The sequence below is a fragment of the Bombina bombina genome, chromosome 2, assembly GCF_027579735.1.
Source record: "Bombina bombina isolate aBomBom1 chromosome 2, aBomBom1.pri, whole genome shotgun sequence".
Lineage (NCBI taxonomy): Eukaryota > Metazoa > Chordata > Amphibia > Anura > Bombinatoridae > Bombina > Bombina bombina.
In genome coordinates this window covers 145,374,408-145,398,876 of record NC_069500.1, presented here as the reverse complement: position 1 = coordinate 145,398,876, position 24,469 = coordinate 145,374,408, and the positions used below count along the sequence as shown (strand labels likewise).

Below are 24,469 nucleotides of genomic sequence, written 5' to 3'. Positions count from 1 at the left end.
CGGAATTTCTAAGTCGTCAGACTTTCCATCCGGGGGAGTGGGAACTCCATCCGGAGGTGTTTGCTCAGTTGATTCATCGTTGGGGCAAACCAGAGTTGGATCTCATGGCGTCTCGCCAGAACGCCAAGCTTCCTTGTTACGGATCCAGGTCCAGGGACCCAGAAGCGACGCTGATAGATGCTCTAGCAGCGCCTTGGTTCTTCAACCTGGCTTATGTGTTTCCACCGTTTCCTCTGCTCCCTCGACTGATTGCCAAAATCAAACAGGAGAGAGCATCGGTGATTCTGATAGCACCTGCGTAGCCACGCAGGACTTGGTATGCAGACCTAGTGGACATGTCATCCTTTCCACCATGGACTCTGCCTCTAAGACAGGACCTTCTGATACAAGGTCCTTTCAATCATCCAAATCTAATTTCTCTGAGACTGACTGCATGGAGATTGAACGCTTGATTCTATCAAAGCATGGCTTCTCCGAGTCAGTCATTGATACTTTAATACAGACACGAAAGCCTGTTACCAGGAAAATCGACCACAAGATATGGAGTAAATATCTTTATTGGTGTGAATCCAAGAATTACTCATGGAGTAAGGTTAGGATTCCTAGAATATTGTCTTTTCTCCAAGAGGGCTTGGACAAAGGATTATCAGCTAGTTCCTTAAAGGGACAGATTTCTGCTCTGTCTATTCTTTTGCACAAGCGTCTGGCAGAGGTTCCAGACGTCCAGGCATTTTGCCAGGCTTTGGTTAGAATTAAGCCTGTGTTTAAACCTGTTGCTCCCCCATGGAGCTTAAACTTGGTTCTTAAGGTTCTTCAAGGAGTTCCGTTTGAACCCCTTCATTCCATTGATATTAAACTTTTATCTTGGAAAGTTCTGTTTTTGATGGCTATTTCCTCGGCTCGGAGAGTCTCTGAGCTATCTGCCTTACAATGTGATTCTCCTTATCTGATTTTTCATGCAGATAAGGTAGTTCTGCGTACCAAACCTGGGTTTTTACCTAAGGTGGTTTCTAACAAGAATATCAATCAAGAGATTGTTGTTCCATCGTTGTGCCCTAATCCTTCTTCAAAGAAGGAACGTCTTTTACATAATCTGGACGTAGTCCGTGCCTTGAAGTTTTACTTACAAGCTACTAAAGATTTTCGTCAAACATCTTCCCTGTTTGTCGTTTACTCTGGACAGAGGAGAGGTCAAAAAGCTTCGGCAACCTCTCTTTCCTTTTGGCTTTGGAGCGTAATACGCCTAGCCTATGAGACTGCTGGACAGCAGCCCCCTGAAAGGATTACAGCTCATTCTACTAGAGCTGTGGCTTCCACCTGGGCCTTCAAAAATGAGGCCTCTGTTGAACAGATTTGCAAGGCTGCGACTTGGTCTTCGCTTCACACTTTTTCAAAATTTTCAAAATTTGATACTTTTGCTTCTTCGGAGGCTGTGTTTGGGAGAAAGGTTCTTGAGGCAGTGGTTCCTTCCGCTTAATCCTGCCTTGTCCCTCCCATCATCCGTGTACTTTAGCTTTGGTATTGGTATCCCACAAGTAATGGATGATCCGTGGACTGGATACACTTAACAAGAGAAAACATAATTTATGCTTACCTGATAAATTTATTTCTCTTGTAGTTTATCCAGTCCATGGCCCGCCCTGTCCTTTTTAAGGCAGGTCTAAATTTTAATTTTTAATTAAACTACAGTTACCACTGCACCCTATGGTTTCTCCTTTCTCTGTTTGTTTTCGGTCGAATGACTGGATATGACAGTTAGGGGAGGAGCTATATAGCAGCTCTGCTGTGGGTGATCCTCTTGCAACTTCCTGTTGGGAAGGAGAATATCCCACAAGTAATGGATGATCCGTGGACTGGATACACTTAACAAGATAAATAAATTGATCAGGTAAGCATAAATTATGTTTTATGCTTACCTGATAAATTTATTTCTCTTGTGGTGTATCCAGTCCACGGCCCGCCCTGTCATTTTAAGGCAGGTATTTTTAACTTTAAACGATGATCCGTGGACTGGATACACCACAAGAGAAATACATTTATCAGGTAAGCATAAATTATGTTTTTAGTGTTTGCGATGCGGGAGGGCCTTGGTTTAGGGGTTAATAGGTAGTTTATGGGTGTTAGTGTACTTTTTAACACTTTAGTTATGAGTTTTATGCTACAGCTCTAACATAAAACTCCTAACTACTGACTTTAGAATGCGTTATGAAACTTGCGGGATAGGCTGTACCGCTCATTTTTTGGACTCCCAGAAAAAGCTTGTAATACCGGCGCTATGGAAGTCCCATTGAAAAAAGACTTTACGCAAATTGCGTAAGTTAATTTGCATTACAGCCAAAAAAGTGTGCAGTGCCCCTAAACCTGCAAGGCTCGTAATACCAGCGGTAGTAAAAAAGCAGTGTTATGCGCCTTAACGCTGCTTTTTTACTCATACTGCAAAACTCGTAAGCTAGCCATTTATTCTCTTCTTTGTGTGATGTGTTGTTTTTCTCAATAAAAAATGTGTATGGGTGTTAGTGTTATCATAAAAATGTGCTTACTTAAAAACGAATTAAGTGATATATCTTTAATGCGCATGAAAAAAGTGTGTACTTTAGTTAAACCGTATAAATTCAACGGACTAGATGGTGCTCCTTTAACAATAAACTAGAGTTTTCCTCTTTTACGTAATAATGTGTTATAAGTTATTCAAAAACAGCTGTGTGATTACTTAAAAACATTCAACCAGTATTGACTTATTTAGTCAATGGGCTAATTTCATTCAAAAATTGTGATAAGGATTACAGCACTAATGATTATTTATAGCATAAAAAGTGTATATTTAAGGATAAATTTATCTATGATGACCAATAATTAACGATATGATGATTAATCAACCTTCTAAGTAGAGAAAACACTGGAAATGCAAAAAAAAAATAAAAAAAATATATATACCGTTTAATATAATAACAATATAATAATAGACAATTTGTAACAGAGCTCTGTAGGAAATTTAAATACTAAATTGGTACGAATACATAATCAATCATAGAAAAATCATACATGAACTATTAAAAATGCATATGCACATATGAACATTTTTCTGTAAGATGGAGAGTCATATAACGAGCAGGTGTGTCTGCAAAATGCAATGTAAACAGCTCCTTCCAGCAACTAAGGTGTTAACTCTGCTGCCTTTTGTTTATTGGACCTTCCCAGTTGTATATGGACAGTTGTCCACTTGTGTCTGTTTACCTGCACAACTAATTATGTATCTGTATATTCCCGTGCCCCACTACATACACACATGCTCTTTTCACATACATATGACTTTTATAATTACATGGTGTCTGTATGACATATATTTGTGTGTATATATGGTTTTTCTCTGTCTTCTGTGTTTTTCATCCCTGTTCCTGCACATATCTCCATTGCTTTTCCTGGCCATATCTTTATGCCTGTCCTTATGTCTCTTAGCCCCACCCCCTATACGTGTTTTCATGTTTCCTGTGTATATCTATTTCTGTCTCCGTTTAATCTTATCCACCATTTCTGTCCTTGTCTCAGCCATAATGCATTTTTGTGTCTTTGTTTGTCCCCTTGTATTTCTCAGTTATTTCCCAGTTGGGAATAATAAAAATCCCATATATGTATGTATGTATGTATGTGTGTATATATATATATATATATATATATTTCTCGTTTGCAAGAAGGCACTCACTGGTCTTTTTTAGTAAAAAACAACTTTTAATTCATAGATTTAAAAAGCAATTACATCCATAACGTTTCGATGTCGTTATGACATCTTTGTCAAATGTTCTGCTAACATCACCAATATAGGACAAACATGTTCCCAAAGTAGAAAATCGCTAACAACATACATTTAAATGCAGCCTTATATACCCATTAACATTTACATCTTCCCGCTCCTGCAGATCTTCCATCTACCCCCTGACGTCATCACGCTCAGACGCGAGCGTGAGCGTGGGACGTCACTCGTTTCCAATTGGCCATGTGTCTCCATGGCAACCGCTTGTAAACACACTGCACTGTGTTTTTCTTAGCCGCTCCCACTGTTGTCATCATGTGACTACATGACTATAGCCTAATCATATAGGCTGATCATCAGGCGGCTGTCATGGAAACCTACAACCAGGAAGAAAAACATAAACACCAACAAACTGTGTTAGTCCCAATATAATGCGTATGTGTTAAGATAGGTATCAAACGATCTGACAACTTGCGGATGAAGGTAAACTTCATATGAAGCACAACTGTGCCTTTCAATTACAAATCCACGAGTGGTTTAGCCGTGATCGATACTATCCCCACACATAACAGCCCAAGAATAAAGGGACACATTGAATATATACAATCTTAAAAACAATGTAACTGTTTAGCAGATATCGCCCATGCTAATAGTTTGCAACCCCTGACTGACAAAGTTAACACTATATTCCCTGATAAAACATTATCTTAGATATGTACATTAAACTCCACGTCAGCATAATTTTTTGATGTATAAGAAACCATCGCCTTCATGCCTGATTGGAATGGATAGAAACCAGTGTGTACCCACTAGAATGAAGATTCATGTGGACTTCTGGAATATATTCTTGCATATAGGGATGGTAGATGAAAATATATGTCCATGTTCAATTTATGGGTTATTTAGTGTAGAATGGTCCAAAATCCAGATTAGTGTTCAATCCCTTTGGTATGACCGTGTCCAGCATATGGATCCATTTAGTTTCTCTCTGGAGCAATCGATTTGCTCTGTTGCCACCTCTTGGTAATGGTGGAATATGATCAATGACCATCGTTTTCATACTTGAAACACTGTGTCTGTGCTGTGCGAAATGGCGTGCCACAGGTTGATCCGATTCACCCGATTTTAAGGCTTCGCGGATGGCACATCGATGGTTTGCCATCCTATCTCTGAAGCTCGTGACAGTTTTCCCAATGTACACCAGGGAACATGGGCAAATCAACATGTAAATGACATGTGTGCTGGTGCAAGTCAGCCGATGACGGATAGTGTAACGCTTGTTCGTGTGTGGATGTTGAAAGGTCTTCCCTCTTATCATGCCATTGCACGTCGTACAGCCTCCACAGGTATAACAGCCCTTGCTTGAGGGCTTTAGCCATGTATCTTTCTGGTAACAGCTGACTGGATCAGTCTTCACTAATAGATCCCGTAAGTTCTCAGCCCGTCTGTGCACCATACGTGGTGGCCTGGTGCCATAGAAAGGGAGTGTCGTGTCCGTTTCCAAGATTGACCAGTGTTGACGTACTGATCTGGTCAATTTTGTACTCATAGGAGTATAAGTGCTTATAAAATTCTGTTGAGTTGTGGTAATGTGTTTTGGTTTATTAACATTGGTGGCCGTGCCCTCCAATAACTCCACTCTTGTGTTATGGACCATTCTACTGTTGTAACCCCTCTTTACCAACTTCTCCTCCATCTCATCCAGTTGATTTAGCATCGTGGGTACATCACTGTTGTTGCGGATGACCCTAGTGAGTTGTGATTTAATAAGCCCTGTTTTCTGATGCCTAGGGTGAAAGCTGTTGGCTTCCAATAAGGAATTCCGGTCAGTTTCCTTAGTATATAAGGAAGTACCAAATATACACTGCTCATCATTTAATACCTTAATTATATTAAGGTCCAAGAAATGTACCTTCGTATCACTGTACTCCAGTTTAAATCTGATGGGACAGTCCATGGAGTTCAAACCTGACACCCATTGCTCTAACTCAATTGCATCCCCTCTCCACACCAGGAACACGTCATCAATGTAACGTACATAGTACCTGATGTGGGGATGGGCATGTGGTTTCATGGCCTGCTGTTCATACCATGCCATGTACAAATTTGCATATGAGGGTGCCATGTTTGAACCCATGGCTGTCCCAGAGATCTGTAAGTAATAGTCACGTTCAAACCTGAAGTAGTTCTTGTCTAAACATAACATAATCAATTCACATAAAAATTCCACAGGTGGCCCTTCATAAAGAGGATTGTTAGTCACCATGGATCTGACAGCCCCCACTCCCCCCTCGTGGGGGATGGAAGTGTATAGACTGTCAACATCCATGGTGACCAGCAAATCATCTACACATAGATCAGTATGACTCCGGAGAGTTTGTATCAAACTTGCTGAATCCTGTAGATATGCAGGGATGCCTTTAACTACAGGTTGTAGATGGAAATCAATGAACATAGATAGACTGGATAATAGAGAATCCCTGGCAGACACAATCGGTCTGCCAGGAGGATTATCTAGAGTCTTGTGCACTTTTGGCAACAAGTATAGCACTGGAATCTTAGGATGGTTAGTAATTAAAAAATCACTTTCCTGTTCAGAGAGTATCCCTGATTCCAGACCCATATATATCTGTTGGTCTATAATTCTTTTATAAGTAGCTGTTGGGTTACCTTTAAGTTTCAAATATATCCCTGTATCCGTGGATTTGTAATTGAAAGGCACAGTTGTGCTTCATATGAAGTTTACCTTCATCCGCAAGTTGTCAGATCGTTTGATACCTATCTTAACACATACGCATTATATTGGGACTAACACAGTTTGTTGGTGTTTATGTTTTTCTTCCTGGTTGTAGGTTTCCATGACAGCCGCCTGATGATCAGCCTATATGATTAGGCTATAGTCATGTAGTCACATGATGACAACAGTGGGAGCGGCTAAGAAAAACACAGTGCAGTGTGTTTACAAGCGGTTGCCATGGAGACACATGGCCAATTGGAAACGAGTGACGTCCCACGCTCACGCTCGCGTCTGAGCGTGATGACGTCAGGGGGTAGATGGAAGATCTGCAGGAGCGGGAAGATGTAAATGTTAATGGGTATATAAGGCTGCATTTAAATGTATGTTGTTAGCGATTTTCTACTTTGGGAACATGTTTGTCCTATATTGGTGATGTTAGCAGAACATTTGACAAAGATGTCATAACGACATCGAAACGTTATGGATGTAATTGCTTTTTAAATCTATGAATTAAAAGTTGTTTTTTACTAAAAAAGACCAGTGAGTGCCTTCTTGCAAACGAGAAATGGATACAATTTATATTTGAAGTGCACCCTGGCAGTTGTGGTAATGTAAGACTGTGCTTATCTCTCTTTGGAGGATATTGATATATATATATATATATATATATATATATATATATATATATATATATATATATATATATATATATATATATATATACTGCTCATACATTTTTAACATATTTGTCGAGCACTGCAAATTTTTGGCTATTAATGACTTTTTAATATTGTGCAACTTGCATTAGAAGGTAACTTCATTGCATACCCAACTTATCAGGCTCATTTTATTGTATCATACTTGGGTATAGTTCACTTTACCTGGAATAATTATTATGGCACATTTTTCTTGTGATAATTCACTGTGGTGCTATATCTAGTATGTCTGTGACACATTCTCACAGTGCTATACACTACCTGGCACTTCCTCATTACACATTTATATCAATTCTATCTAGCATTTGTGCTTTTGTAATAAAATCCTAATCAGAAGGTTTGTGTCTTTGCAAATTAATATATTATTATTTAGTTTTCTACTTTTTTGTTTTTGTCTTGCCCATGGCCCAGCAAATGCCAAGGGTGGCTCTGGTCTCTTAGGCTCAGCTGCTTTCACATGAAAAAAGACGGGTGTAAATGCTTGAGAAGAAACAGCAGGCGGATCGGCTGCCTTTGTGATATCATCACATGCAAATACGTTTGCAGCAAAGTATTCTGGGATTTTTTCTTTTCTTGTGGGCATAGATTAACAAAAGGATTTTATGTCATAATAAAAGATTCTGAGGGCTTGCCTGACACTTTACCAAGGAGGCTTTTGAATGTATTTATCTCTCGGTCAGCTTTGCATGGAAGAAAATAAGCTCCCTTATGTTTAGCAAGTAGCGCTGGAGAAGCAGTCTGCCTGATTGTCACTACAACTCATACTTACCTGGCAGGGGAGATACCATGATCATGAAGGTGGTTCTCCCAGGGCGAGGCTCATCCATTGCACTCCGGTTGGGTTGACCCTTGCGATTTCCCCAAATGTGGGAGACTCGACTGCATAATTTGTGGTAGTGGGGGACTGCGTTCGCGCTTTCCCCTGATTATACTTTGTAAATGATAGATTTCTTAACCTATTGTTGCAAACAACATTGTTTCATTCTCTGCATCCCTCAGGTCCTGGCCACGTGCTTTCAAGTGTTGTATATGTCCAAATTATTGGATTGAGGATTGCTCTTTCACCCTGTTCAGATGCCTGGGATGCAGAAAATAAATTATTAGGAAAGTGCTTGTTATCAAATGCTAAGTTGCTTAAAGGGCCAGTGTACACAGCAATCACCAGTCTATGTCCATAAAGGAAATACAGTGACTAAAGAAAATATACATATATAGTTAAACTTGCTAACTATATGTTTAGCAAATTTTAGCTTTTTATTCCTGCTTCTGTAAGTATTATCTGCAGTGCTGGCACTCCCCCATGAAAGGGCTGAGCTGTGCTTTAGTCTAGCACGGCCAACCTCCAATCATAGGCTAAATGCAAATTCCTATATCAAATGAGCATTAGAAATTTGCCTGCACAACAAATCCTCTCTAATCCTTGCTAAACAGTAAAAATACATCATTTTTAAAAATTCCTATCTGTAATAAAAGTCAGAGCTTTGACTGCAGACATTGGCTTTGTAAAAAACGCTGCGAGAAGTTTACCTGAAGTGATCTCTCTGCTTGTCTTGCCGTTCTACAGCCGTTCTCAGTCTCATAAATCTTACAGAGCCAATGTCTGCAGTCAAAGCTCTGACTTTTATTACACATAGGAATTTTTAGCAGGCAATGCAGGGCAGCCACGGCATCTGAGCAAGTAAACAGAGATAGGAGCTCACCTGACATGCTGAAGCCTGCTCCATAATAAACTCTTACCATTTGACTCCAGGACTCAGCTTCCTTTTTCCTCATTTAACAAGTAAACAGCTATACAATGTCAGGCACAGCTTATCAGGCAGCTTGTTGCAAAAGCTTTAGGAGAGGACAGCACATGCACAATGCACTAAGGGGGAGTAACAGCAAACTGGCCGTGCGGCCAGAACATTTTCTAAGGGGTTTAGGCAAAGTGCATTGTATAAAGACATTTCAAAAAAATATTTCTAAATACAGAGCATGATTAAAACAGAATGTTCAGCACCACTATACTAAATTATTCCTGCTATTGTGTTTAAAAATTGAACACTTTTTGGGTAAACTGTCCCTTTAAATGCCATCTGTGCCCGGTGACCGGAGTGCTGAAGCTGATGTTGTGCAGCTATAATGGCAGTGATACTCTGTGAGATGTCTGTTCGGCTCCGTTCTTTTGCATACAATGAGACAGGTGATAATGCTTGTGAACTGACAGCAGACAGTACAGTGTTTACAAAAGACAAGGGGGAAAAAACCAGAACCCAGCAGCCAAACCAAAGAGGCTAGTGATGAAAATGATTTAACTCCTGATAACTTTGAAAGTGAACCAGCCTGTCTGTCAGGGGGAGACCGTGAATTACTACAGGGATCCAGGCAAAAAACAACACAGCTTGCATGGAGAAATAACAGTGAAGAAATGTTTGCAGAATTCTCCAGTGAAGGCGAAGCAGAGGAAATTCCCAGTGATGATGAAGAGAAGGAAATGGAGTTTGAATCAAAAACTTCCAAACGAAAAGAGAGAGAGGAGGAGGAGGGGAATGAGACATGCACCAAATTAGGCCATTTGGTGACCGGGAGAAGGAAAAGTGCTGGGAGGAAAAAAAAAGCTAATCTAAGCAGCTTCAAAAGACCCACAAGATTTACACAATGTCCTTATCTATACAGACAGTTAATGTAAGAGGAATGAACCAGAAGGTGAAGTGCTGCGCTATAATGGAGGTCTGTAAAAGCTCTGACTGTGATGTGATTTTCTTACAGGAATGTGGCATTACACACTCCAGAGATTACAAAAGTTACAGAAATCTTTGGAAACAAGGACCATCTTGCTGGTCAGGCTGCAATGAGAACAGAACAGCAGGTATTGGGATACTCTTTAAAAACAACAAGTTCTCTATTAAAGGCATAGATGAGATTATACCAGGGCGACTTATGGGAGTAATTGTAGAATACAGGGGAAGTAAAATCCACATGATAAATGTATATGCAGCCCCAGAAGTTCACGCCTTTGAGACTATTTGTTGCAGGAAGAACCAATGTAATTGTGGCAGGAGATCTAAACTGCATATATGACCTAAAGCAGTGATTTTTAACCTTTTTTTTGCCGTGGCACACTTTTTTACATTAAAAAATCCTGTGGCACACCACCATCCCAAAATTTAAAAAAAATCACACATTGTAGCCTAATACAGCATATATATATATATACACATACACACAAACACACACATACTGTATGTATTGTGCTGTTATACCATGCTTCCTACAAACTACCCCTGCACTGGGAGTAAAAAACAAGCAAAGTTTAAAAAATATGTCACACTGTTGTCAGTCTGCCGTGGCACACCTGAGGATCTCTCACGGCACACTAGTGTGCCACGGCACACTGGTTGAAAAACACTGACCTAAAGGACAGACAAAGTGATACACCGGACAATAAAACATTGGACAAAAGCTCTACTACTCTCATGAAACTAATGGAAGATCTGTCTTTAACAGATGCTTTTAGAAAGATGCACCCAGATGCAGAAGGGTACTCTTGGAGCAATAATACAGGGAACAGAAAGTCACGGATTGACTATGGGCTAGATTTATTAAAGCTGAGGCGTACAGGAGCTGTCAATCTCCTTGGTCGGACTTGGTGACCGCTGCTTGATAAATCACGGCGAGCAAGTTCTTGTGAGAACTTGCAGCCGTAGCGGCTTGATAAATCGAGCCCTATATACTAGTTTCAAAGGAGATAAATGTAGAGAAATCAGACTTGAAATTAGCATGGTTCACAGATCACAGGAAACTGCATGCTGTGATCAAAGTGCCACTGACAGTAAACAAAGGCATAGGGAAAATAAATAACACTGTGTTACTCAACCCCCAAATACAGGAAAAATACAGAAAACAATATAAAAATGGAAGACACTTCAGGACGACTTCAGCAGTAAAAGTGAGTGGTGGGAAGAAATAAAAAAGAGAACGAAAATCTTTTTCATTCAGCAATGTAAATGGTTAACGAGCAGCGCAAAAAAAGCCTGTGATAGATGGCTTTGCAAACTTCAGGGTTTATATAACCTACAACAAGCTGGCTGGGATGTGGGCAAGGAAATTGAGGAATATAAATTAAAAGTGGCAACACTGGAGAAGGAAAAGGCAAAAAAGATAATTTTTCAAAGTAGGAGGAAGATGAGAAATGTACAAGGTTCTTTTTTGAGAGAGTTGGGAAAAAGAAAACACTGTTCACAAAAATGGAAAATTCAGATGGGATTCTGGTAGAGGACACAAGCGAAATGCTTGAGGTAACTAGACTGTACTATGAGAACTTATACAAGCCTCAATACACATCAGACACACATATAGAGGACTTTTGTGCAGTGATCCAAAATGAGTTAGACAAAGAACAACAACAGAATCTAGAAGAACCTATTTCTATTAAAGAAAAGGAATTAGCTATTGGACAGCTGCACTGTAATAAAAGCCCGGGTTCTGACGGACTATCAAAATAATTCTATTCTGTCTTTTGGGAACTATTAAAAGAAGATTTAAAAGATGTATATCAGGAAGTGCTCTAAAGAGGATTGTTAACAAAAACAATGTATGAGGGCCAGATTGTATTAATCTACAAAAAGAAGGGTTGTAAACAACAGTTAAAAAATTGGAGACCAATAACTTTACTGAACACGGACTATTAAATCCTGATAAAAGTAATTTAATTTTAACCGCATCCAGCAGGTAATCAAAACGGTCACACACCCAGATCAGACATGCGGAATACCGGACAGATCCACTTCAGAGAACCTTGTCTTAATCAGGGAAATATTAGAATATTGCAAGGAGGGATGCATCCCCCTAGCACTAATGAGCTTAGACCAAGAGAAAGCTTTTGACGGACTAAGCCACGACTATCTTTTCAAAGTTCTGGAAAAGATCAGCCAATCAGATTGAGCTCACATTCTATTGGCTGATCGGAACAGCCAATAGAATGCGAGCTCAATCTGATTGGATCAGCCAATCCGATTGAACTTGAATCTGATTGGCTGATTCAATCAGCCAATCAGATTTTTCCTACCTTAATTCCGATTGGCTGATAGAATCCTATCAGCCAATCGGAATTCGAGGGATGCCATCTTGGATGACATCACTTAAAGGAACCTTCATTCGTCAGTAGTCGTCGGTAGAAGAGGATGTTCCGCGCAGGAGGTCTTGAAGATGGAGCCGCTCCTCGTCAGATGGATGAAGATAGAAGATGCCGCTTGGATGAAGATGTTTACTGGTCCGGATGTCCTCTTCTGCCCGGATAGGATGAAGACTTCTGCTGCTCCGGATGTCTTCTTTTGGTCCATCGCTGCTCGGCTGAGTGAAGATGACTCAAGGTAGGGAGATCTTCAGGGGGGTAGAGTTAGGTTTATTTAAGGGGGGTTTGGGTTAGAGTGGGGGTATGTGGGTGGTGGGTTGTAATGTTGGGGGGTGGTATTGTGTTTTATTTTTACAGGCAAAAGAGCTGATTTCTTTGGGGCATGCCCCGCAAAAAGCCCTTTTAAGGGCTGGTAAGGTAATAGAGCTGTTAACTATTTTAATTTAGATTAGGGTAGGGAATTTTTTATTTTGGGGGGCTTTGTTATTTTATTAGGGGGCTTAGAGTAGGTGTAATTATCTTAAAATTCTTGTAATCTTTTTTTATTTTTTGTAATTTAGTGTTTGGTTTTTTTTGTAATTTAGTTTAGTTTATTTAATTGTAGGTACTTGTAGTTAATTGATTTAATTTATTTATTGATAGTGTAGTGTAAGGTTTAATAGTAACTTAGGTTAGGATTTATTTTACAGGTAATTTTGTAATTATTTTAACTAGGTAGCTATTAAATAGTTAATAACTATTTAATAGCTATTGTACCTAGTTAAAATAAATACAAAGTTGCCTGTAAAATAAATATAAATCCTAAAATAGCTACAATATAATTATTCGTTATATTGTAGCTGTATTAGGGTTTATTTTACAGGTAAGTATTTAGTTTCAAATAGGAAGACTTTAGTTAATATTTAATTTATTTCGTTAGAATAAAATTATATTTAATTTAGGGGGGGGGGTTAGGGTTAGACTTAGCTTTAGGGGTTAATACATTTATTAGAGTAGCGGCGAGGTCAAGTCGGCAGATTAGGGGTTAATACTTGAAGTTAGGTGTCGGCGATGTTAGGGGGGGCAGATTAGGGGTTAATACTATTTATTATAGGATTTGCGAGGCGGGAGTGCGGCGGTTTAGGGGTTAATACATTTATTATAGTGGCGGCGAGGTCCGGTCAGCAGATTAGGGGTTAATAAGTGTAGGTAGCGGCGACGTTGGGGGCGGCAGATTAGGGGTTAATAAATATAATACATGGGTCGGCGATGTTAGGGGCAGCAGATTAGGGGTACATAGGTATAATGTAGGTTGCGGCGGTGTACGGAGCGGAAGATTAGGGGTTAATAATATAATGCAGGTGTCAGCGATAGCGTGGGCGGCAGATTAGGGGTTAATAAGTGTAAGGTTAGGGGTGTTTAGACTTGGGGTTCATGTTAGGGTGTTAGGTGCAGACTTAGAAAGTGTTTCCCCATAGGAAACAATGGGGCTGCGTTAGGAGCTGAACGCTGATTTTTTGCAGGTGTTAGGGTTTTTTTCAGCCCAAACTGCCCCATTGTTTCCTATGGGGATATCGTGCACGAGCACGTTTTTCCAGCTAGCCACTACCGTAAGCAACTCTGGTATTGAGAGTTGAAGTGGCGGTAAATATGCCTGTACGCTCCCTTTTTGGAGCCTAACGCAGCCCTTCAGAGAACTCTAAATACTAGCGTTATTTAAAAGGTGCGGGGGGAAAAAAACACGCGTAGCTAACGCACCCCTTTGGCCGCAAAACTCTAAATCTAGCCGCCTGAGAGCAAAACGGATACAAAGATACATAGGAAACAGCTCTAAATGTGTTCGGGAACAGTGTCAAAGAGAAGAAACCTCCTTACATACACTGTGGGAATTTCCTTACGCACAGAGAGTATGGAAAAGAAGCCTCCCGTGGCTAAATACATTTGGTCTGGACACTATTAATGTTAAAAATGTAATACATGGGATTAAGACACAAGAATTAGATGCTGCTAAATGGACAATATGCTGGCAGGCAATCACATGTGTTAAGGATGCACTGTTACAGGCTAGGAATAGGCTTCATATGGATAATATATATCTACTCAGTAGAGAGGCCCTAAGTAAGGCAAAATGTATGTACAAAGAACTCTACAACCATCATAATAGATAAATAGCAAAGTTTCTTGTTTTCTCTTCATGCCTGTTTAAATTTATACAACTTCTGGAATTTGTAAAATGATATAGTGAGATGTTTTTTTGCTTTTATACGTTTCATAAATAAATGTATTTTATTAATAAAAAAATAAAAAAGGTGGTTCTCCGGTTGTGCTGACCCCTGTGATTTAAAGGCAGGAAACTTGACTGCATAATTTGTGGTAGTGGGGGACTGCGTTCGCGCTTTCCCCTGATTTTTCATTGTAAAAGATAGTTTACTTAGCTGTTTCCTATATTAATCCCTTAACATCCATGATATACTATTCTATTTTGCATGGACATACACAGGACAACATTGAAATTTTGTCATCAACCAAACATAATCACACTGTCTATTAGCACACAAGGAAGAGTTTATCCGGTGTTAGAGTAGCGGAGCTTTACATTTAAACTTAAAGGGACAGTCTACAATAGAGTTTTTATTGTTTTAAAAGATAGATAATCCCTTTATTACCAATTCCCCAGCACAGTTCTATTACTATACTTTTTACTTCTGTGATTACCTTGTATCTAAGCCTCTTATGACAGCCCCCTGATCACATGACTTTTTATTTATTATCTATTTACTTGCAATTAGTGCTGTGTTGTGCTAAATCTTAAATAACTCCTCGGGCGTGAACACAATGTTATCTATATAGCCCACATGAACTAGCAGTCTCCTGTTGTTAAAAGCAAATACAAAAGCATGTGATTAAGAGGCTGTCAATAGAGCCCTTGAAACAGGCAGAAATTCAGAGGTTTAAAGGTTATAAAGTATATTAATCTAGATATATGAAATGTTTACCACTGTGCTTTATATAACTTAATTAACTATTCCCTTATCTGGCCCAATCTTATCTGTGTGGGATTGATATATAAGTCCTAAAAGGATACATTTGTTGATAGTTGCCATGGGATTTCACACTGTTGAAGATGTTTTTGTCCGGTGTTGATTGTAGACAAAATGATCCCCAAATCAATAATAATATTGAAGGTAGACTGAATATATAGACAACTATAGGAGTATTGCCTAATTGTAATAATCATATGAGACATCGTATTAACGATTCTTTGTGTATTTCTCTTTTTTTAATAATAATAATAAAGGGAAAAAAATAAAGTATATTAATCTAACAGTGTTGGTTGTGCACAGCTGGGGAATGGGTAGCAAAGGCATTATCTATCTTTTTAAACAATAACAATTTTAGCATAGACTGTCCCTTTAACTATAAATAAATAAAGGAGACAAACTGCACATTTCTCTGTCATACCGTTCTAAACACCTTTCCAAATGACTTCTGTTATCAAATTTGCTTCATTCTGGTGAGCCAATGACAAGAGTAATATATGTGCAGCCACCAGTCAGCAGCTAGCTGCCACCAGTGCATTGCTGCTCCTGAGCCTACCTAGGTATGCTTTTCAACAAAGTATATGAAGAGAACAAAGTAAATTAGATATCAAGTAAATTGGAAAGTTGTGTACAATTGCATGTTCTATCTGAATAGTTAGACATTGTTTTAGACTTTATTGTCCCTTTGATTGACAAAAAGTTCTGTGTTTGGAAATTAGGAAAACAAAAATAAAATAAATCCCCTCTGAGGAGCAAAGTATTAGACGTAGGACAATCTCTCAAGGTGTCTAAACTATTGGACTGAGAATCGTTCTTACACCTGGTTCAGTTGCTTGTGACATAGAAACTGTGTTACTTACAGAGGGCTTGATAACAAATGCTAAGTTACCTAAATGCCATCTGTGTCACCAGAGTGCTGAAGCTGATGTTGTGCAGCTGTAATGGCAGTGATACTCTGTGAGATGTCTGTTCGGCTCAGTTCTTTTACACCAATGAGACGGGTGATAATGCTTGTGAAGAAACAGCAGGCAGCCTTTGTGACATCATCACATGCAAATATGTTTGCTGCAGTGTATTCTGGGAGTGCTGATTCCTGTTTTTTTTGTTTTTTTTTCATAGTGAAAGATTCAAAGGGTTTGTTTGATCCAATTTAGAGGAGGAAGCATTGGAATGTACTTATCCCTCTGGTCAACTATATGCGGAAGAAAAGGAGCTCCCTTATGTTTAGCAAGTAGCGCTGGAGCAGTGGTCTGCTCGATTGACTCTACAACTCATACTTACCTGGCAGGGGAGATACCATGATCATGAAGGTGGTTCTCCCAGGGTGAGGCTCATCCATTGCACTCCGGGTGTGCTGACCCCTGCGATTTCCCCAAATGTGGGAACTTGACTGCATAATTTGTGGTAGTGGGGGACTGCGTTCGCGCTCTCCCCTGATTATTCTTTGTAAATGATAGATTTCTTACCCTGCTACTGTGTACAACACAATTTCATTCTTTGCAACTCTCTTGTCTTGACAGTGTGAATTCTCCGCCTGTAATTTGCACCTTAACAGTGACTGTGCATATTGTTTTGCCAGCTTTTTTCACAACTGATTTTTGAAGGCAGAGCCAATAGGTCACTAGCAGCGCAGCCTATTGTCTGATTAAAGGGACAGTATACACCAATTTTCATTTAACTGCATATAATAGACATTACTATAAAGAAGAATATGCACAGATACTGATCTAAAAATACAGCATAAAACCTTTTAAAAACTTACTTAGAAGCTCCCAGTTTAACACTGTTGAAAAGATTAGCTAGAACACTGACTGAAAGAGGTTGTATACCAAAAAGAGAAGACACTTCCCCGTCCTCTGAATATAAAACGACTCTTTACACAAACAGGAGCAAGCTGGAGTAGGTATACATCAGTATTCTTCTAAAAATGTGGGCTTGGTTAGGAGTCTGAAAATCAGTGCAATGTTATTTAAAAATAAGCAAAACTATACATTTTTTATTTTAAAAAAACCCTGTATAGGCTATATAAATGGATCATTTACAAAACCTTTTATGCATAGAAAAATCTAGTGTATAATGTGCCTTTAATGGGACAATACACATAACTTGTAATAACAATATTTCTCCAACATAGGTGTGTCCGGTCCACGGCGTCATCCTTACTTGTGGGATATTCTCTTCCCCAACAGGAAATGGCAAAGAGCCCAGCAAAGCTGGTCACATGATCCCTCCTAGGCTCCGCCTACCCCAGTCATTCTCTTTGCCGTTGCACAGGCAACATCTCCACGGAGATGGCTAAGAGTTTTTTGGTGTTTAAATGTAGTTTTTATTCTTCAATCAAGTGTTTGTTATTTTAAAATAGTGCTGGTATGTACTATTTACTCTGAAACAGAAAAGAGAAGAAGATTTCTGTTTGTAAGAGGAAGATGATTTTAGCAAACGTTACTAAAATCGATTGCTGTTTCCACACAGGACTGTTGAGATGAAGTAACTTCAGTTGGGGGAAGCAGTTGGCAGACTTTTCTGCCTGAGGTATGACTGGCCACATTTCTAACAAGACTTTGTAATGCTGGAAGGCTGTCATTTTCCCTATGGGGACCGGTAAGCCATTTTCTTAGATTAAGTAAAAGAATAAAGGGCTTTATAAGGGCTTAAAAAACTGGTAGACATTTTTCTGGGCTAAAACGATTACTTTGCTAAGCATATTTGGCAGATTATAACTCTTTATAGTTATTATAATCTTGGGGATTGTTGTTAAAAAACGGAACTAATGCGCAGTTGTTTTTGGAAAGCAAGGCATGCAGATGTGAGGATGTGCAGATGTGAGGAGCTAAGAACCACTGAAAAAGCTTATAGAAGGCGTCATTTGGTATCGTATTCCCCTCTGGGCTTGGTTAAATGTAAAAACGGCTCCGGTTCCGTTATTTTAAGGGTTAAAGCTTTCAAATTTGCTGTGCAATACTTTTAAGGCTTTAAGACACTGTGGTGAAATTTTGGTGAATTTTGAACAATTGCTTCATGCTTTTTCGCATATTCAGTAATAAAGTGTGTTCTGTTTAAAATTTAAAGTGACAGTAACGGTTTTATTTTAAAACGTTTTTTGTGCTTTGTTGACAAGTTTAAGCCTGTTTAACATGTCTGAACCATCAGATAAGCGATGTTCTATATGTATGAAAGCCAATGTGTCTCCCCATTTAAATATATGTGATAATTGTGACATAGTGTCCAAACAAAGTAGGGACAATGATGCCACAGATAATATTGCCCAAGATGATTCTTCAGATGAGGGGAGTAAGCATGGTACTGCATCATCCCCTTCTGTGTCTACACCAGTTTTGCCCACACAAGAAGCCCCTAGTACATCTAGTGCGCCAATACTTATTACCATGCAACAATTAACGGCTGTTATGGATAATTCTATTGCAAATATTTTATCTAAAATGCCTACTTATCAGAGAAAGCGCGATTGCTCTGTTTTAAACACTGAAGAGCAAGAGGACGCTGATGATAACGTTTCTGACATACCCTCACACCAATCTGAAGGGGCCAGGAGGGAGGTTTTGTCTGAGGGAGAAATTTCAGATTCAGGAAAAATTTCTCAACAAGCTAAACCTGATGTTGTAACATTTAAATTTAAATTAGAACATCTCCGCGCACTGCTTAAGGAGGTATTATCTACTCTGGATGATTGTGACAATTTGGTCATTCCAGAGAAATTATGTAAGATGGACAAGTTCCTAGAGGTTCCGGTGCCCCCCGATGCTTTTCCTATACCCAAGCGGGTGGCGGACATAGTAAATAAGGAATGGGAAAGGCCCGGCATACCTTTTGTTCCTCCCCCTATATTTAAGAAATTATTTCCTATAGTCGACCCCAGAAAGGACTTATGGCAGACAGTCCCTAAGGTCGAGGGGGCGGTCTCTACTCTAAACAAACGCACTACTATTCCCATAGAAGATAGTTGTGCTTTCAAAGATCCTATGGATAAAAAATTAGAGGGTTTGCTTAAAAAGATGTTTGTTCAGCAAGGTTACCTTCTACAACCAATTTCATGCATTGTTCCTGTCACTACGGCAGCGTGTTTCTGGTTCGAAGAACTAGAAAAGTCGCTCAATAAAGAATCTTCGTATGAGGAGGTTATGGACAGAGTTCAAGCACTTAAATTGGCTAACTCTTTTATTCTAGATGCCGCTTTGCAATTAGCTAGATTAGCGGCGAAAAATTCAGGGTTTGCTATCGTGGCGCGCAGAGCGCTTTGGCTAAAGTCTTGGTCAGCGGATGTGTCTTCCAAGACAAAATTGCTTAACATCCCTTTCAAGGGTAAAACACTGTTTGGTCCTGATTTGAAAGAGATTATTTCAGACATCACCGGGGGAAAGGGCCACGCCCTTCCTCAGGATAGGTCTTTTAAGGCTAGAAATAAGCCTAATTTTCGTCCCTTTCGCAGAAACGGACCAGCCTCTACTTCTACATCCTCTAAGCAAGAGGGTAATACTTCTCAACCCAAACCAGCCTGGAGACCGATGCAAGGCTGGAACAAGGGTAAGCAGGCCAAGAAGCCTGCCACTGCAACCAAAACAGCATGAAGGGATGGCCCCCGATCCGGGACCGGATCTGGTGGGGGGCAGACTTTCTCTCTTTGCTCAGGCCTGGGCAAGAGATGTTCAGGATCCTTGGGCACTAGAAATAGTTTCTCAAGGTTATCTCCTAGAATTCAAGGAACTACCCCCAAGGGGAAGGTTCCACAGGTCTCAATTATCTTCAAACCAAATAAAAAGACAGGCATTCTTACATTGTGTAGAAGACCTGTTAAAGATGGGAGTAATTCATCCAGTTCCAATAGGAGAACAAGGGATGGGGTTTTACTCCAACCTGTTCATAGTTCCCAAAAAAGAGGGAACATTCAGACCAATTTTAGATCTCAAGATCCTAAACAAATTTCTCAGGGTTCCATCGTTCAAAATGGAAACCATTCGAACGATCCTTCCTACCATCCAGGAAGGTCAATTTATGACCACGGTGGATTTAAAGGATGCGTACCTACATATTCCTATCCACAAGGAACATCATCAGTTCCTAAGGTTCGCTTTTCTGGACAAGCATTACCAGTTTGTGGCACTTCCATTCGGATTAGCCACTGCTCCGAGAATTTTCACAAAGGTACTAGGGTCCCTTCTAGCGGTTCTAAGACCAAGGGGCATTGCAGTAGTACCGTACTTGGACGACATCCTGATTCAAGCGTCGTCTCTGTCAAAAGCAAAGGCTCATACGGACATCGTCCTAGCCTTTCTCAGATCTCACGGATGGAAAGTGAACATAGAAAAAAGTTCTCTTTCCCCGTCAACAAGAGTTCCCTTCTTGGGAACAATAATAGACTCCTTAGAAATGAGGATTTTTCTGACAGAGGTCAGAAAATCAAAACTTCTAAGCTCTTGTCAAGTACTTCATTCTGTTCTTCGTCCTTCCATAGCGCAGTGCATGGAAGTAATAGGATTGATGGTTGCAGCAATGGACATAGTTCCTTTTGCACGAATTCATCTAAGACCATTACAACTGTGCATGCTCAGTCAGTGGAATGGGGATTATACAGACTTGTCTCCGACGATTCAAGTAGATCAAAGGACCAGAGATTCACTCCGTTGGTGGCTGATCCTGGACAACCTGTCACAGGGAATGAGCTTCCGCAGACCAGAGTGGGTCATTGTCACGACCGACGCCAGTCTGGTGGGCTGGGGCGCGGTCTGGGAACCCCTGAAAACTCAGGGTCTATGGTCTCGGGAAAAATCTATTCTCCCAATAAACATTCTGGAACTGAGAGCGATATTCAATGCTCTCAAAGCTTGGCCTCATCTAGCAAAGGCCAAATTCATAAGGTTTCAATCAGACAACATGACGACAGTTGCATATATCAACCATCAGGGGGGAACAAGGAGTTCCCTGGCGATGGAGGAAGTGACCAAGATAATTCAATGGGCGGAGGATCACTCCTGCCACTTGTCTGCAATCCACATCCCAGGAGTGGAAAATTGGGAAGCGGATTTTCTGAGTCGTCAGACATTCCATCCGGGGGAGTGGGAACTCCATCCGGAAATCTTTGCCCAAATAACTCGATTATGGGGCATTCCAGACATGGATCTGATGGCCTCTCGCCAGAACTTCAAGGTTCCTTGTTACGGGTCCAGATCCAGGGATCCCAAGGCGACTCTAGTAGATGCACTAGTAGCACCTTGGACCTTCAACCTAGCTTATGTATTCCCACCGTTTCCTCTCATTCCCAGGCTGGTAGCCAGGATCAATCAGGAGAGGGCTTCGGTGATCTTGATAGCTCCTGCGTGGCCACGCAGGACTTGGTATGCAGACCTGGTGAATATGTCATCGGCTCCACCATGGAAGCTACCTTTGAGACAGGACCTTCTTGTTCAAGGTCCATTCGAACATCCGAATCTGGTTTCCCTCCAACTGACTGCTTGGAGATTGAACGCTTGATTTTATCAAAGCGTGGGTTTTCAGATTCTGTAATAGATACTCTGATTCAGGCTAGAAAGCCAGTAACTAGAAAAATTTACCATAAGATATGGAAAAAATATATCTGTTGGTGTGAATCTAAAGGATTTCCATGGAACAAGATAAAAATTCCTAAGATTCTATCCTTTCTACAAGAAGGTTTGGAGAAAGGATTATCTGCAAGTTCTCTGAAGGGACAGATCTCTGCGTTATCTGTTTTACTTCACAAAAGGCTGGCAGCTGTGCCAGACGTTCAAGCGTTTGTTCAGGCTCTGGTTAGAATCAAGCCTGTTTACAGACCTTTGACTCCTCCCTGGAGTCTTAATCTAGTTCTTTCAGTTCTTCAAGGGGTTCCGTTTGAACCCTTACATTCCGTAGATATTAAGTTATTATCTTGGAAAGTTTTGTTTTTGGTTGCAATTTCTTCTGCTAGAAGAGTTTCTGAGTTATCTGCTCTGCAGTGTTCTCCGCCCTATCTGGTGTTCCATGCAGATAAGGTGGTTTTGCGTACTAAGCCTGGTTTTCTTCCGAAAGTTGTTTCCAACAAGAATATTAACCAGGAGATAGTTGTACCTTCTTTGTGTCCGAATCCAGTTTCAAAGAAGGAACGTTTGTTACACAATTTGGACGTAGTCCGTGCTCTAAAATTCTATTTAGAGGCCACTAAAGATTTCAGACAAACATCTTCTTTGTTGTTTATTCTGGTAAAAGGAGAGGTCAAAAGGCAACTTCTACCTCTCTTTCTTTTTGGCTTAAAAGCATTATCCGATTGGCTTATGAGACTGCCGGACGGCAGCCTCCTGAAAGAATCACAGCTCATTCCACTAGGGCTGTGGCTTCCACATGGGCCTTCAAGAACGAGGCTTCTGTTGACCAGATATGTAAGGCAGCGACTTGGTCTTCACTGCACACTTTTGCCAAATTTGATACTTTTGCTTCTTCAGAGGCTATTTTTGGGAGAAAGGTTTTGCAAGCCGTGGTGCCTTCCATTTAGGTGACCTGATTTGCTCCCTCCCTTCATCCGTGTCCTAAAGCTTTGGTATTGGTTCCCACAAGTAAGGATGACGCCGTGGACCGGACACACCTATGTTGGAGAAAACAGAATTTATGCTTGCCTGATAAATTACTTTCTCCAACGGTGTGTCCGGTCCACGGCCCGCCCTGGTTTTTTTAATCAGGTCTGATGAATTATTTTCTCTAACTACAGTCACCACGGTATCATATGGTTTCTCCTATGCATATTTCCTCCTGTACGTCGGTCGAATGACTGGGGTAGGCGGAGCCTAGGAGGGATCATGTGACCAGCTTTGCTGGGCTCTTTGCCATTTCCTGTTGGGGAAGAGAATATCCCACAAGTAAGGATGACGCCGTGGACCGGACACACCGTTGCGTTGGAGAAAGTAATTTATCAGGTAAGCATAAATTCTGTTATTTCTGTTGTGTTGCTATAGAAAGGCAAATCAGCCAAGTCTACATGTTTTAAAAACTTGTTAACATCCTTTTTACTGCAATTAATTTTCAGTAGCCAAACTCCTCCCACTGCTTGACTGATTTGGAGGAGCCAATCTGGGCATTAGTCTGCAGTCAATAAGGCTAGCCACACTCATAATGTTAGTTTAAAATAGTGTTTTCCTTTAGTAATCAGTTAAATTCAATTAGGGAAAGATATGTAGCCGGGTTCATCTTAATTAATCAGCAGGGTTTATTTCAAGATCTGAGAATTTGAAAAATCGTCATTTTCAGATCTAAATTAAATGTAAAGGGGGCAAAATAAACTTTTCTGCAAAGCTATATCATTAGGCATCACTAAACATTTTAGGGGTGCAACTAATGGTTATTTTCATAATTGATTAATTGGATGATTATTTTTTCTATTAATCGGATAAAACAATCCTATATTTAAAATAAAATCCACATAGTGAGAGTTATAAATATAAAGTTCAGACTAAAACTTTACATTAACACAACTGTTTGTCCAATTTTTGAACTGGCAGAATAACACATTTTTATAATCGAGCAAAAACAAAACAAAACAATGAACCGTTTTAAAAGAGGTAGAACTGTTAATAACATTTTGTTATCCACTCTCTCAGAAACTTTGCATTGAAATGCAAAAATTACAACATGACCACATGCTTCTGGCTGAGGCTGCCTCTCTTTTGGCAAGCTATTTTATGTGCAGCAGTGAAGAGGCACTCAGATGGTGTTGAAGTGCCTGAGATGCATAAGTAGGGTTTTTGCCAATTTCACCAAGGTGGGATATTTATCTGCAAAGGGCCTCTTAAAAAAGTAAGCCTGGACTTCATTCTAACATAAAAATATCTTGAATATCTATATGCAATGGTAAATAACCAGATATAGAGGTTAGGGAAAAAAATATCTAGTCCGCTCTTAAAATAATAGATATATACTTATTGAGGTGGAATTTGGTATATATTACAATTAATAAAAAATATTAAAAAAAAGAAAATTCAAAAGCTCTAAGGACTGTATATTAATAACAGGACAAAGCCTTACGTATTTATCTATAGAGTACATATAATCAGCAATAGCAAGCAATCTGCTAATAATTGTGCAAACAGATAATAGTGCACATAAATTCAAATAACAACTTCCATCAATCTAGGGTTA

General features: G+C 39.9%; 2 non-coding genes across 2 annotated transcripts; both read left to right on the top strand.

Annotated features, from left to right (window-relative positions):
• Window positions 1-7,962: 7,962 nt before the first annotated feature.
• Window positions 7,963-8,126, top strand: LOC128650521 (U1 spliceosomal RNA). Its single transcript, XR_008400817.1, has one exon. It is a non-coding gene; the product is annotated as a U1 spliceosomal RNA (small nuclear RNA).
• Window positions 8,127-16,607: 8,481 nt separating this feature from the next.
• Window positions 16,608-16,770, top strand: LOC128650519 (U1 spliceosomal RNA). Its single transcript, XR_008400815.1, has one exon. It is a non-coding gene; the product is annotated as a U1 spliceosomal RNA (small nuclear RNA).
• The last annotated feature ends 7,699 nt before the right edge of the window (window positions 16,771-24,469 follow it).